The following is a 14,379-nucleotide window of genomic DNA, read 5'->3' on the forward strand; positions in this document are numbered from 1 at the left end:
AAGGGGCTGCTTCCTTCCAAAGCCCTCATGACCCACTGAATCAGCCAGCCATGCTAGAGGTAAAACACATACATAATTTCCCATTGATTTTAATTGGGAAAGACAGACAGTCCAAGCATATTTGGTGCCTCCTGTAGGTAGCAGCACCACAAGTGGTCTTTAATACCCTGTAAAGCATTTCTGACTAACAGCCAGAAGACATTAGGGCTTGTCTCCTTCACTATGTGGCACATCAAATACAAGAAGAAATCATATGCAGGTTTGTTTGTTTGTTTGTTTATGTTCATCACTTTCCTGCCTTTGCCAAGCTGTCCTCAGTCTTAGAATGCAGTATTATTGTATTATTGTTGTTGTTGTTGTTGTTACACTCATCCCTCACCATTTGCGGACTTGAGATCTGCAGTTTTGGTCCTTCTCACACGGCAAGTGGGAAGGGACAGAATGGGGCACGCCCCCCATTATAACCAATGGGGCTTGAATATCTGCGATATTTCTGATTTGCGAAACTTCAACTAGTTCAAAATATAGCAGCCAGATTGGTCACTGGAACAGCCATATAACACAGGTTTTAAAATCCCTTCACTGGCTGCCCATTAGTTTGTGGGCACAGTATAAAGTATTGGTATTGATCTTTAAAGCTCTTTGTGGCCAAGGTCCAACCTACTTGTAGGATCGCCTTCTTCCATATAACCCACCCCGCACACCTAGGTTCTCTGGGAACAACCTACTGCAACCAAAAAAGACTAGACTGGCTGCAGTTACCCAGAGGGCCTTATCATCTGCCGCTCCCAAACTATGGAATGGCCTGTCAGATGAGATCTATTATTATTATTATTATTATTATTATTATTATGTTTATGTTTATGTTTATTTATATAGTGTCATAGGCTTTACATAGTGCTTTACAAAGGAGGAAAATAACAATCCAAAAGTAAAAACAAAATCTTCCTATGGTGAACAATCTAAAACCACAAACAAGATTATAAAATTAATAAAATATTACTGACACATTACTACACTTGATGGCTTTAAAAAGGCCATCAAGACATATCTCTTCTGACAGGCCTTCCCTGAATAATACACTCAGTCCCCCCACTGATATTGACTATCATTCTGATCACTCCCTACTGGTTATTTAAGATACCCACTTCTTCCTGTCTCAGTTGTTTTTAATTAATGGTTTTAATGATTTCTTTTAAATTTCATTATTGTTATATTAGAAATTATGTTATATATGTAATGAGGGAGGAGAGGGGGGTCTTATTTATATTGTATGAATTTTTAGAGTTGTATTTTATTTGTGTATTGGATTTTATTATTATATTATTGTATGGTATTTATTGTGATTGTAAGCTGCCTCAATCCTATGGGAAGAGGCAGGATATAAATAAAAATTATTATTATTATTATTATTATTATTATTATTATTATTATTGCAATTTAATCAGCTCAGCAGATTGAACACTTGCTGGGACAAGACATCTGGTAGAAGGTCAGGAGAGAACTGCATGTTGTAGTGGTTTGAGCATTGCACAATAACTCTGCAGATCAGTGTTTGATTCCCTGCTGGGCTATGGAAACCTGCTGGGTAAGTCACACATACTCTGCTCCAGAAACCCCCATTATAGGGTCACCTTAGGGTTGCCATAAGTTGGAAACAACTTGAAGGCACACAATAACAACAACAGCAAAGAAGGCCCACAGACTCAACTCATAGCCCTAAATGTTAAAGTGGGGGTATCATGAGTATAACGAGGATTGCCAGCACAGGCAATATTTGTAAATACACTGTGCCTAGTTGGCATAACTGGCTCCACATAGTATGCCATGTAATAATACATACTGTAGGCATATACAGGATATGCCTATGCAGGATAAGCATAGCCTGGTGTGATCAATGGCTGCTCCATCTGTGCTCTCAGAGAAGAGGAGGCAGGAGGGCATTTGGAATAGCCAGGCCTCCAACACTTTTGTTCCTTTGGCTATGATCTGCTGCCAAGTGGTGGTTAGACGGGCCTCCCTGGGCAGGGAATTCCAAAGCCTGGGGCAGCCACTGAGAACATCCTGAGAAACCCTAGTTGAACACATAGTGGCTCCTCTCTACAAGGAATATTGGCTATAATATTGTGATTACTAGTTTTATTTCTTTGTTATTATTGTGAAGTTTATGATAATAAATACACAGCTTTCTTCAGGTGGCCATTATTGCTTGGCTTTTTAAAAATAGAAGCGGATGGAGCAGAAAACTGACTATCAAGGAGTTAAATAATCATGGGCTTTGCGAGCAGATGTCTGCAATAGCAAGAAAAACTGGGTCAAGAAACATCAATGTAAGCCTCTCAAGTGAACAAGATCTATGAGTGGAACATCATGGACTTAATCTTTAAGACCAATTTAACTTGTGGAATAAAAATTGTGCATTGCTGCACCTTCATTTTGAGTTTTTAGTTGATTGAAGATATTGAAAATGAAGTGTGTGAATGGAGGGCGGCTATTCTGCATACATTACAAATAGGCTATTTTCTTTCCCATTTTCTTTGCTTCCCATGTGGGGAAAAGATTGAAAGCAGATGGGTATATTGAAAAGAGAGTCTTCACTAACATAAACAGGCCAGAGGTTAATAATGAAGGCCACAGCAAAGTGGTATCAGTATCACAAATGACAATGCTTATGCAAACACTGCACAGTTTAAAAACTGTGTAAAGAGTGTGATTACAAAGCAAACCTGGGACACCAGAGAGTGAGAGGACAAGGATGCAGGGTGAAAGCAATAAGCCAGTAGACTGAATAATATGCATATATAATGTAACACAGGAGGAGAACAAACTAAAATGTAAAGTGAATGAGGGAGAATACAGTCTGAGCAGTTATCTTTCTTTTCTTTTTTTTAATGAAGATGTTGTTTTCTTAACAAAGGTAGTTTAGGAGCTTGAGCTGATAGGTTGAAAATGTTCTTCCATCCCATTGATTAAGGAGTGAGGTCTGTTGACTCGCCTTTTTGATCTGCAGCCCTGCCACCTTACACCCTGCAACATTTAACAAATGAAAACTAGGACACATGTGGCCAAGCAAAATTAGCATGGTCAAGATTACTAAAATTATTAATGAAGAAGAATGCACAAGCTAGGAAAGACTGCAGCAGTTTGCTTTACCTGAACCTACTAGGAAGGGTGAGATTCCACCCTTCTTCTCCTTTTCTCCCTGCTGAATTACTTGATTACAAACTACTTTTACACTTTAAATTTGGTTTGCAGCAACTAAAGCAAGCTGAGGACAATGGGAGAAATGGGAGAAAGAGAGAAAAGATGGGATATTTTAAAAACAGCTGAAAAAGTGGGGCAACTGAGGATTAATCAGGACTGCCCCTTCCAAATCATGACAATTCAAGGGCATGACATGATATTTTCAAGAGTCCAGCAACCCAAAGCAGAAAATTTCTAATGGGAGAGGGTGCATCTGCAGTAGAAAATGGAAGGAAAGAAATTCCCATTCCACATATGTGCAACAATCTTTTTCTGCTTTGTGCATTGCTTCATGCAACTTTGGAAAAGCAACATATATATATATATATATATATATATATAGAGAGAGAGAGAGAGAGAGAGAGAGAGAGAGAGAGAGAGACTTATGAGTCAACCAGGCACATGAAAAGGCTGTTTCTGCCTCCTCCTCCTCCTCCTTATTTGTACCCCACTTTCCCCCAAAAACTGGGACTCAGAGCAGCTTAAAATTTAAAATAACAGTACAATTAAAAACATATAAAAGTGATACATTAACAAAGAATTACATTGTTACAACATTAAAACAGATAATTTGCTAAAAGAATAAAATAAAATTTAAAAAGAGAAAGGTGTTTAAAACAATACGCTTTAAAACAGTACCATACTCGAGATTATTATTTAAAGACTTTCTGTTTTAAAAGCCTGTCTGAATAAAAACATTTTAGCCTTCACTGCAGAATCTCCCTAAAACATCTTGGCAATATCTGCAATAATATAACAGAAGAGAGGAAGAGGTAGCAGATAATCTGGGAGGTCTAAGAGTGGAGTCAGTATCTCAAAAGACTTGTGTTATGCTGGCTTGGATGCTTACTGTCATATCAGACAAGCATGTCTTGCTGGGTAGTGGCTGAACTACTCAGCAGGTCAGCATATCCCATAGCAACAGCAATAGGTGAGGCAAGTAAGTGTGCAGTGTCAGTATCCCACCAATTTGCATTTATTGCTAACTTGGCCTTCCCTCTGAATGCAAGAGCCTACTGCAAATGTGTCGCATGTCCCCAAATTTTGGGAAGACTATATTGTACCAGCATTGCTAAACAAGCTTTCTAAAGCCTTGTCACATAGCATGGAAGATTGCCATTGGTGTTATCCTGAATACTTTTGCTCTTATTTCAGCTTATGTGTTTATTACAGCACCTTTCATGAAGGAAGTTCTGGTGGAATTAGAATTTTACAGAGTGCAAAATGGCAGAGCAGAATTGCATCACATTATGCCTTTGCTTATTCCTCAGAAATTCAGGGCAGCAGGAGGAAAGTGGGTTTATTCTTTGAATCCTGTTTCTAGAACTTGCCAGACCCAAGCAAAACAGCAAACAAATGACCAACACACACCACCACCGCCACCACAGTCTTATGTGTGAAATATAAGTATACAAACAAAACAACCAAAGGGTTCTGGCAAAAAACTAAAAAAAAATAACAGCACCCTGGAGCGAAAAAAAATGTAATATCTAAAAGGGTAAAATTACCCCACTGGAAGATCTAAAATGTTAAGGGTGAATAAAATATCCAAAATACAAATACAGAGAAATTAAACCCTGGTAAAAAGCCAATAAAACCACAGAAAGGGTGAAGAAAAGCCCCCTCTATATTTTTCTTTTGGCAATTATAAACAATACTATTTATAAAACAAAAGGCCAGATGCATTTCGACCTACATCTTTTTCAATGGCCTGTCAATGTTTAAAATATGAAAAGTGTGATAACTCCTTAGCAAACAATGTGACTTGGCTGAATTCAAAAGCTGCAATGAGCTTGAACTGCTCTCAGAGTGTCTTATATAACCAGCTGGAGGTCTTGAAAACAAGAATGTAAATTCACCAGATATTTAAGGGGCACAGGTTTTATAGTGCCTGCCTTAGAGGTTAATGCTGTCTTCTTTTTTGAAGGTCTTTATACAGAGGTTGGATGGCCATCTCTCAAGAGTGCTTTAGTTGTGTATTTCTGCATGGCAAGACCTAATTGCCCTTGCAGTGTCTTCCAATTCTGTTATTATATCACTCTGTGATTCTATGATTCTGTCCACAGGCAATTATCCTAGTCTTCCCAAACACCCACTAGAAAACCTAGGACATCATCTGTACTTGGTCCAGGACATTTGAGCAAACCAAGCTTGGATCAAGGGAAAGATCTGGCACTAATTCTATTGCATTTCCTAATCTAAGGAATACTTCCATTATCAGGTTTATTTCTGCCCTTCTCCACAGACCTGAAGGCTCTGCTCAATTTAGCATCATATAGGCAGCAGGTCTTGCTTCTAAACTCTGCTCTTTGCAAGGTGTAGCATTTTTCTGGGATTTTTTAAGGTTTTGGTGGTGTTGGTGGTGAACATGTGACAACCTGCCTTGGAAAGCAAAGAAAGTAATTTCCAGCAAGGGCACACGAAGATGTTCATTCTTGAGGGGAAGCACAAGAGTATTTCATCTCAATTATGAAGCTCTACTTTTGGATAGGTGCTGAATCTAGGTAGTTTTCAGGCATATGTGGAGGGGAATTCAAATTGAATTTATTATTATATCATTCGCTGACTCCCTGCTGGCTACTGACAGAGCAAGAAGAGAGGCTGCTGTAAAATTAAGGCACTCTTGGCAGCAGTACAGACCTTCTTTTTCAGAATCTCCCACATGCATAATGCTCTGTGTAAGGAGCATATCCTACTTCCTCACCATCTATTTGACGTGTCCGTCCAGCCCTGGAATGCCATTTATTCACTAAATTGTAATAAATCATAAGGCATCAATGTTGATTGGGAAGAATTTTCTTTTCACTTGCTCACTAAGCATCTGGTATGCTGTCTTTGCCAGCAGATCATTCTGCTTTCCATATGACCAGATATGGCCAATGTGTCCTCACTGCAAAACCATTAATGTCATTTGTGTGGCTTGTGTTGTTTCACTATAAACAGTGGATCAAATTGTGACCAGAGTTAAATCTTTTAAAGAATGATGGATTCGAAGATGACTGTTCAATGCATGCTTAAGGCTCACTCATTAATGTGACTTAGCATGTACCTACACTGTAGAAATAATGCAGTTTGACATCACTTAAAGTGCTCTAGCTCCATTCTGTGGCATCCTGGGGTGTGTAGTTTTACAAGGTCTTTAGCCTTCTCTGCCAAAGCATGCTGGTGCTTTACAAAACTACCAATCCCAGGATTCTGTAGGATGGAGCCCTGGGAGTTAAAGTTGTGTCAAACTGCATTGTTTCTAGGTACCCTCTAAAGTGATTTTGCCTTTGAACCTTATCTACTTTATATTGTACAGTATAAGAGCATGGTGAGGCTCAGTATGATGTAACTGCCACTAGTCACAGTGAGTGGATTCCATGCCAGTGAGTTCAATGAAGGATTTAATCTGAATTTTGAAAGGATCTATCCAAGGTGCTGACCCTTGTTCCAAAACATATTCAGCACTGTGGATGGCGCCTGTAAAATTTAGACTGAAAATCAGAGTCACCACACTATTGACATAGCAGCCAGACCCTGCCACTGACTGGCACAAGCAGAACGTTTGCCTGCCTGCCTGCCTTACTATTACAAAGAGGGCAAAGTGTACTCAATAGAGGAGTGTACTCAATAGGTTGCATGGTAAGAGTTGCTCCCAATGTCACACAGGGCTCCTCTCAGCCTTGCTGCTGCTCACATACTTGTATGGCTGTTTAAGCTATACATCCACAATTCTTATGATCAAAATGGTACTGTCAGTCTCAAATGGTCAAGACCTCTGTGTAAGCCAGTCTTCAGCACTCAAAAATTCTAACTTTTTTATTGCCTTCACCTAACATGTATGTCTCCAGATGTGTTGGACTATAAATTGCATAATTCCCAAACTGTGTGGCTGGTACTGGCTGGAAAGACTGGAGCTGCAATTCAGCACATCCAAAAGGAGCCATGTTGAGGAAGGCTACCTTTTAGAGGAAAGCCTATGGTTAATATTTGCAAAATTATTGTTGTTTTTGTTTTTGTAACATAAAGGTCTGTGCTTTTTTATATTATCACAGCCTACTGATTTGATCATATATATATATATATATATATATATGGAAATAAATACAAGCAAACTGAAATTCTGCAATTCAAGGATTAACAAACAACAACAGTAGTTGCTGAAGATGTGTTTTGCTTATAGAGTTGTTTTTTTCAAAGTGGCAGCTGATTTACCATTGGATTATTTATAACTAGGCATCACTGCTCACAGCTCAAAGCCAAACAGAAGTTTATGAAAATGGAACTGATAACCAGTGTAATGTAATGGTTTGAGTATTGGATTAGGACTCTAGAAGGTCATGGTTCAAATCCCTGCTCATCCTTGTAAACCCACTGGAAGACTTTGGACAAGTTATATTGTCTTAGGCTAAGTGGAAGGCAAAACTCCTCTGATTAGAATGAATTTCTTGACAGTAAAAGTGTGTAGAGAGGTGGCAGGCTCTCCTTCTTTGGACCTCTTTAGAAAGAGCCTTGGATGCTAGCTGCCAGGGATTCTTTAGCTAGAGATCCTTCACTGAGCAGGGGATTGGGCTTTATGGCCCATGAAGCTCCTCCCAACTCTGTGGTTCTATGATTCTATGAAATCTTGCTTAGAAATCCCTATAATAGGTTTGTGATAAGTCAGAATTGACTAGAAGGTGCATAACAGAAATGAAATGAAATATGAAAGTAGCTCATATTTTTGAGAACATAACTTGCCACACATACAAAACAAAAGGACAGTGGCTAACAGTACATTTTATATGAATACTTACAGATGACTGCTTTTATTTGCTGTACTGGTAAATTGAAGGGCAGAGTTAACCAAGGACCAAGGGTGATTTTGAAGGGAGGAATTCCATGGCAGAAGCCGAAGGGTCAGGTGAACTCTACCTCTTCCCTTTCTGGGGAAGGTGTATGAGATCAGGAAAACAAGGGGTGTAGCAGATTCAAGTGATCTACCTCCAATCTGCTTCTTTTTGAGCCCCCCCCCCCACACACACACACACACCATCATAAAACATTGCCAGCAATACTAGCACTGATAGAGCCTTCCACAGATGTAGCAGCGACTCCTGAGAACTCCTCTGTGAGCATAAGAAATACACCACTGACAGGCCTCTTTTTGACTAGTAGAGGAGCATTTCCATCACATGGGTCAGTCCATTGGCAGCCAGCTGACAGACTGGGGGACAGCAGCCTTATTAAGATCTCAGTGTAATGCAATCAGTGCCACTTCTAATTTCATGTTAAAGAGCAGAACTGGTGCAGCCCTCAGCGCCACCAGACCCTCAACTTCAAGACACCCACTCCTTTCCTGGCAAAACAACAACAACAAAAACCAGAGGTGATTTACTTCACCTAGAAACCTGCCTGAGGTATGATTAACCTTTTAAACAGGTCATGAGGCTAACAGCCTATTTAAACGTTTTTTTAAAAGTTTTTTGGCTTTACATTGTTGTTAGTTTTACTGTCACTACTACTTCTACATTTAGGGCAGTCTAGGGACCTTATCACACTGGGTTTTTTGAGCTCAGAACTAGGGTCAGTGCGAATTGAGTGATGCGGATTCAGGTTAGAACAGGGGTAGGCAACCTGCGGCCCGCGGGCCGGATGCGGCCCGGCGAGGCCTTGGGACCGGCCCCAGCCCGGTCCTGCCGCCAATTGCCACTGGGGCCTTTGGCGTCTCGCGCAAGGGGCATGGTAGGGCAATTGTCTATAGAAGCCTCAGAAACATGCATTTATCTTAACCTTTTTTAAAAAATCAGAAAATTGTTTGTGTGTCCTCCATTTGAAAATTTTGTCCTACATTTGTCCCGGTTTATTTATTTATTTAATTTTTAAAAATTATTTAATTATTTATTTTTTGGCTTCGGCCCCCCAGTTGTCTGAGGGACAGCAACCCGGCACCCGGCTTAAAAGGGTTGCCTACCCCTGGGTTAGAACGTTCATATATTTTCACACCTGGTAATGGGAGCCCCTTGTGTCCTCCTTCCGCAAGGCTTCTGAACTGAATCCTTCCTGGCTCCTCATTTTGGCGAGTGCGCTAAATAAGTGGATTGATGGGATTCGCATTGATAGTCAGTTCGAACTCATTGCAGATTGGTCTGGTGTGGAATTCCAATCTGCCGGTGCTCCTGAACACCATCGCAAGACCCCAGGGTTGCAAATCTCCCATGATGCCCTGCTGCAATTTGCCCCATTTCCTTCCGGTTTCAGTGCAATCGGGGCTCCATTGGATTGGAGCTCTGTCTCTGCTTCCCTCTCCTTCCTCGCTGCAACTTCTTGCGGAGCAGCCTGCCCAGCGAGCGCTCCCTCCCTCCCTGCCTGCCTCTCTCTCTCGCACACACACACATATCCCCAAAGGGATCCTCCATGTCAGAGCCCCCATCCATTTCATCCTCATCTACATCTATCCTCCTGACAGAGCACTCTGTTTTCTCACCAAACTACAAATCTTTGTTTTTGGTGGTAGTGATGTGTGCATCTGTGTGTGTCCCTTTGTAGCAGTTGCCTTCTCTTAGGTTGCATCCACACGGGGGAAATAATCTGCAGTTTAACTATCCTGGCTCAGTGCTATGGAATTCTGGGAACTGCAGTGTCCTGAGACATTGAGCCTTCTCTGCCAGAGAGCTCTGGTGCCTCAGCAAACTAATAACTTAAATTATTATTATTATTATTATTATTATTATTTAAAATAATAAATTATTATTATTGCTTTAAAAATAAAGTATTATTATTATGGGAGTTGGAGTTTGTTGTGGGGTCCTTGGCTCGAGGCTATGGAATTCTGGGAGTTCCATCTCTCCCTCCAGCCTCATGTTTCTTTCCCTTCACATCTGTCATTTGGATTGAAATCTACCTTCCATCCCTTTCCAGTTTCATGTGAATGCTAGCCTCTGCATCTGCACTGGGGAAATAATCCAGTTTGACTTCACTTTAACTGTCCTGGCTCAGTGCTATGGAATTCTGGGAAGTGTAGTGCCCTGAGACATTGAGCCTTCTCTGCCAGAGAGCTCTGGTGCCTCAGCAAACTAACAACTTAAATTATTATTAAGGAGGCTGGAGGTGATAAGGGTTTCCATGGGCAGAAAATTGTCCCTAGGACAAACACCTACTATAGATGTTGCTGGATACATTGTTCTCTATATTAAAATAACCAAAATATTTTAATGGTGCAACTTAATTTCCATGATTATACTGAAGTCCAAATCATCTCTTAATGTACCTCCAGTTTTGTTCAGGGGCTTTGGTGAATGGCTGAACTATCCATAATTTGTATTCTGGATGGCCTATTGATAGCATGTATTTATCCATACGTGCCACTTAAACTTCCATGGCTCCACCCTATGGAATCCTGGCTTTTGTAGTTTTATGAGGTACTTGTCACCATTCTTTGCAAGAGGACTTTAGTGCTGTGGCTTCAAAATCCCAGAGGATGGAGCCACAACACTTGAAGTGGTATCAAAGTGCTGCAACTGGGCAGTTTGGATACCTCTGAGGTCCTTTATATCACTTGCTTTTACTGTCTGACGTGCTGTGACAAGGTTTAAGTTTTAGGACTCAGATCAGAATCTACATGGTAATATTGCAGGAACAATATTTACACAGCTTGGAACACTCAAGTTTGGGAGTCAATTGAGAGTATCTTTCCCAAGCCCCATCAACTTACAACTGGCACTGTAGTTGGCAGTGATGTGGATAAAGTGATACCCTTCCTACCCCAAGAAAGCATAACAAAATCACTAGACTAATACAAATGCATTGAAAGCAAATTACCCAGAGGTAGCCATATTGGTAGAGCCAGAGTGGTGTTTGAGCATTGGAATTATGATTCTGGAGATCAGGGTTTGGTTCCCCACTCAGCCATGGAAAATGTGACCCTCGGAGAATCCCATACTTTCAGCCCAGAAAACCCCATGATAGCTTTGCCTTAGGATTGCCATAAGTCAGAAACAGCCTGAAGCCATACAACAACAAGCCAGCTAGGCCATGGAAGAACATTTTGAAAGCAAATTGCCTCTCACCCTAATGTAAACCTACAGTCAACGGGGAACTTGCTTTTGTTTGGTAAAGTTTCCCTCATTTTATCTGCCAACATTTATCCAGAATGGGTCAATAAATAAACAGACTGTTCTGTTCATTTTCTGCTGCAAAGAAACTTGATGCAGAGAAATTCAGCTACCTCACCTTTGACTCAGGGGAACTCAATTATTCTACATTTTAAATGGTCTAAACCCATCACAGAAACAGCCCCTGACAATAATAGCAGTTATTGCAAGAACCTGAGTCCCTCTGCTGTCCCAATTTCTGACTCCTTTTCGTCAGATTATTATTAATACTCAGTATGAAAGTCAAAAGCTTCACACTTACAGAATCCCAAAAGCCACTGAAAATAGAAAAATGTTTCTTCTTGACAATGCCATAGTCACCACTGGGCCATAGAGACTTACTGCTGGTGGTAGAAGTTCCTATAAATGAGTGGCAGAATACAAAATAGAAACATTTCCCCTCCCCTAGTGCAATTATTTTACACTGGGGCAACATTAAAAGTCTCAGATTACAACATATGTTGATGTATTAATTCATTTGTTACTTTCAAATGAGATTTGCTTTTGAAACTGTGGATTCTTGGGGGACTTGGGCTGAATAATTATTGAGCTGATGGGAAAACTACATGATTTTTATAAGATTTTTTTCCCCTCATAGGGTCATTCTGCATTTAAAGGGGAATTTCACATCTGAGAACAACAGTGTTTTGCTTTGGTTGTTGTCTGTTTGAGATATGATTTAATGAGGATTTGAGGCAGTTCTAGCATAAACTCTACCTTTCACTGGAAGTTAGGAAAATTGGCTGCAGTTCGAAGCATCATTGCTTTGGAAATATGCATCCTTACACTGGCATAAGGTGTTGTCTTTTTCTGGAATCGTGTAGATTGAGGCCTCTCTAACATGTTACTGCTATTGTGTAAGTTTACTGGTGGCAAATGATGCTGCAGATGGTAAAGAGCAGACAGGTATTCCAATTCTTTTCCTTATAGGCCCATCTCCACACAGCCAATAGTCAAATGAGCCTCCAAACAAATTCTTCCCAGACTCCCTTGGCTGGTGATCAAATTCCTCATCACTTGATATTTAGGGAGTTGTTGGGCTGGGATACACCCCTGCCAAGGGGAGACCAATAGCAAATGATACCCAAGGGTTATATAGTATAGAAGTACACAGAAAATCAAAGTGTCCAATCATGACCCATCACCCTGACCAGCCATAGCAATGGGAACAGTGCGAGGAATTTTGCAACAGAGAACCCCCATCCCCCTCATCTGCTTTTGATATTTTTTCCAGCCCTAAAATGCAAAGTGAATGCAAGAAGTATCAGACAAGGTCACTACTACAAATCACCGTATTCTATACCATTCAATAGATTTTGTTTGGCCATGATGCTAACAAGGATTCTAAAACCCAACTGCCTGATGTCAGAGGCCCAACTCACTACAGGTGTACTGAATTCAAAGGGACCTAAATACTAGTTCCATTTGCAATTTCTTTTAATCATCCAGGCATGAAGAAGAGATTGTGAAATGATTGTGATGCCTTCCTACAATGTCTTGTTAAAATCTATTCCCATATTCACTTTTGAGATAATGAAAGTAATTGTAAGCAATCAGTTTTATAGGGGGAATTTTCCCCATTTGCTAATGTGTCCCCACATATTTCTCATGTCGGGGAAATGTCTGAGAACTAACAAGCATTTTGTGTTCATTTACTTTGCAAAATGGAGAGGAGAGGAGAGGGCAGAGTCTTGCTCTTTCCAGCAGACTCAGGCACCCGCAATCTCCTTGCTTTTGAATAGAGCAGCTTGCCCTAAATGACTCCAGATTGCTTCTTGAGGTAATCAAGAGGAATAAATACATCTTGTCAAAAGCATCAAGAGGAAAGATCCCTTCCAGGTATCAGGAGCTTCCCTTGATGAGATGTTTTTTGAATTACAGCACCCCCTCAATTGTGTAGCAGGTATTTTTTTCATAGATGTACAAATTCTCCCACTTCTAATTTTTCTGAAATAGGAGCAATATTGCAGAGAACAATTCCTAATTTGAAAATATTTTCCTCCCTTCAGTCCTTATTTTTGTTGTTTTTTGAGAGTTGCATAAACCTTATATTTTAAAGGTTGGAGTTAATTGTTTTCTTCCCTCTACCTCCCTTCCTTTTGATATATCAATTCACCATGTGTGCCAGGGCTGCACTATGCCATAGAAAAGAAACTGTAACTTGTAGTGACCAAACACTGGGAGAGATTTTACTATTTATTTTGAGAGAGTGTTTTCTTTGTAGTGCAAAGTTCCATTTACACTAACAATGCCACTCACATATCTACACAGAAGTCAGTCCCTATGAAGTCAGTGGGATTTACTCCTAAGTAAAGGTGCACAGGATTGTAGCTGGAGACATTCTAGAAAGCCATTAGAGTGCATGTATTTCTTAATGGAAAACATATGTTTTCCAAACTTTCTTACCTAACATTCAATTGAACTCCTAATAATAAAATCATTGCAGATTATTTACCCCCCCCCCCCCCCATCCCATTTTTATTCTAAGAGCAACTCTATGAAGTAAGTTAGGCTGACAAGCCACAGTTGGCTCAAGGTTCCCAAGATGGGATTTGACCTAATCTATAATGTAAATTGGGCAGAAGAGGTGGGTATAATCACAAAGTTCAAACAGTGGGTCAGAGAGAAAGCTATAATTTTGAACAGGTCTGATAAAACCATTTCGATTTTAGAATTATCTGCTATATAACACTATATTTATTGCAGGGGCAAAATGGGGGGTGGGTGGGTGGGTGGGTGGGATGGGCTGCACCAGGTGACACTCTAAAGTAGGTGACTCCATTGCTTCCTAAACATGTACCTTTTGGCAGAAACAGGATGTAGCATTCACCTGCATCCCTTTAAAACACTGAAAAGATTGTGTGAGTAGGGGAAGGCTCAGTGGGAGAAGAAAGGAGAGGCTCCAGGGTTTTTAAAAAAATTAAAGGTAACATTTTATTTTATTTTTCATTACTTAATTAAAAATAAAACTAATAAAATTAAAATTTAAAAATTCTTTTAAAATTTTCTTTTAAAACATTAC

The sequence above is a fragment of the Sceloporus occidentalis genome, unplaced genomic scaffold (genome assembly GCF_023333645.1).
Source record: "Sceloporus occidentalis isolate IW3139 unplaced genomic scaffold, rSceOcc1.0.p SCAF_92, whole genome shotgun sequence".
In the NCBI taxonomy this organism is placed as follows: domain Eukaryota; kingdom Metazoa; phylum Chordata; class Lepidosauria; order Squamata; family Phrynosomatidae; genus Sceloporus; species Sceloporus occidentalis.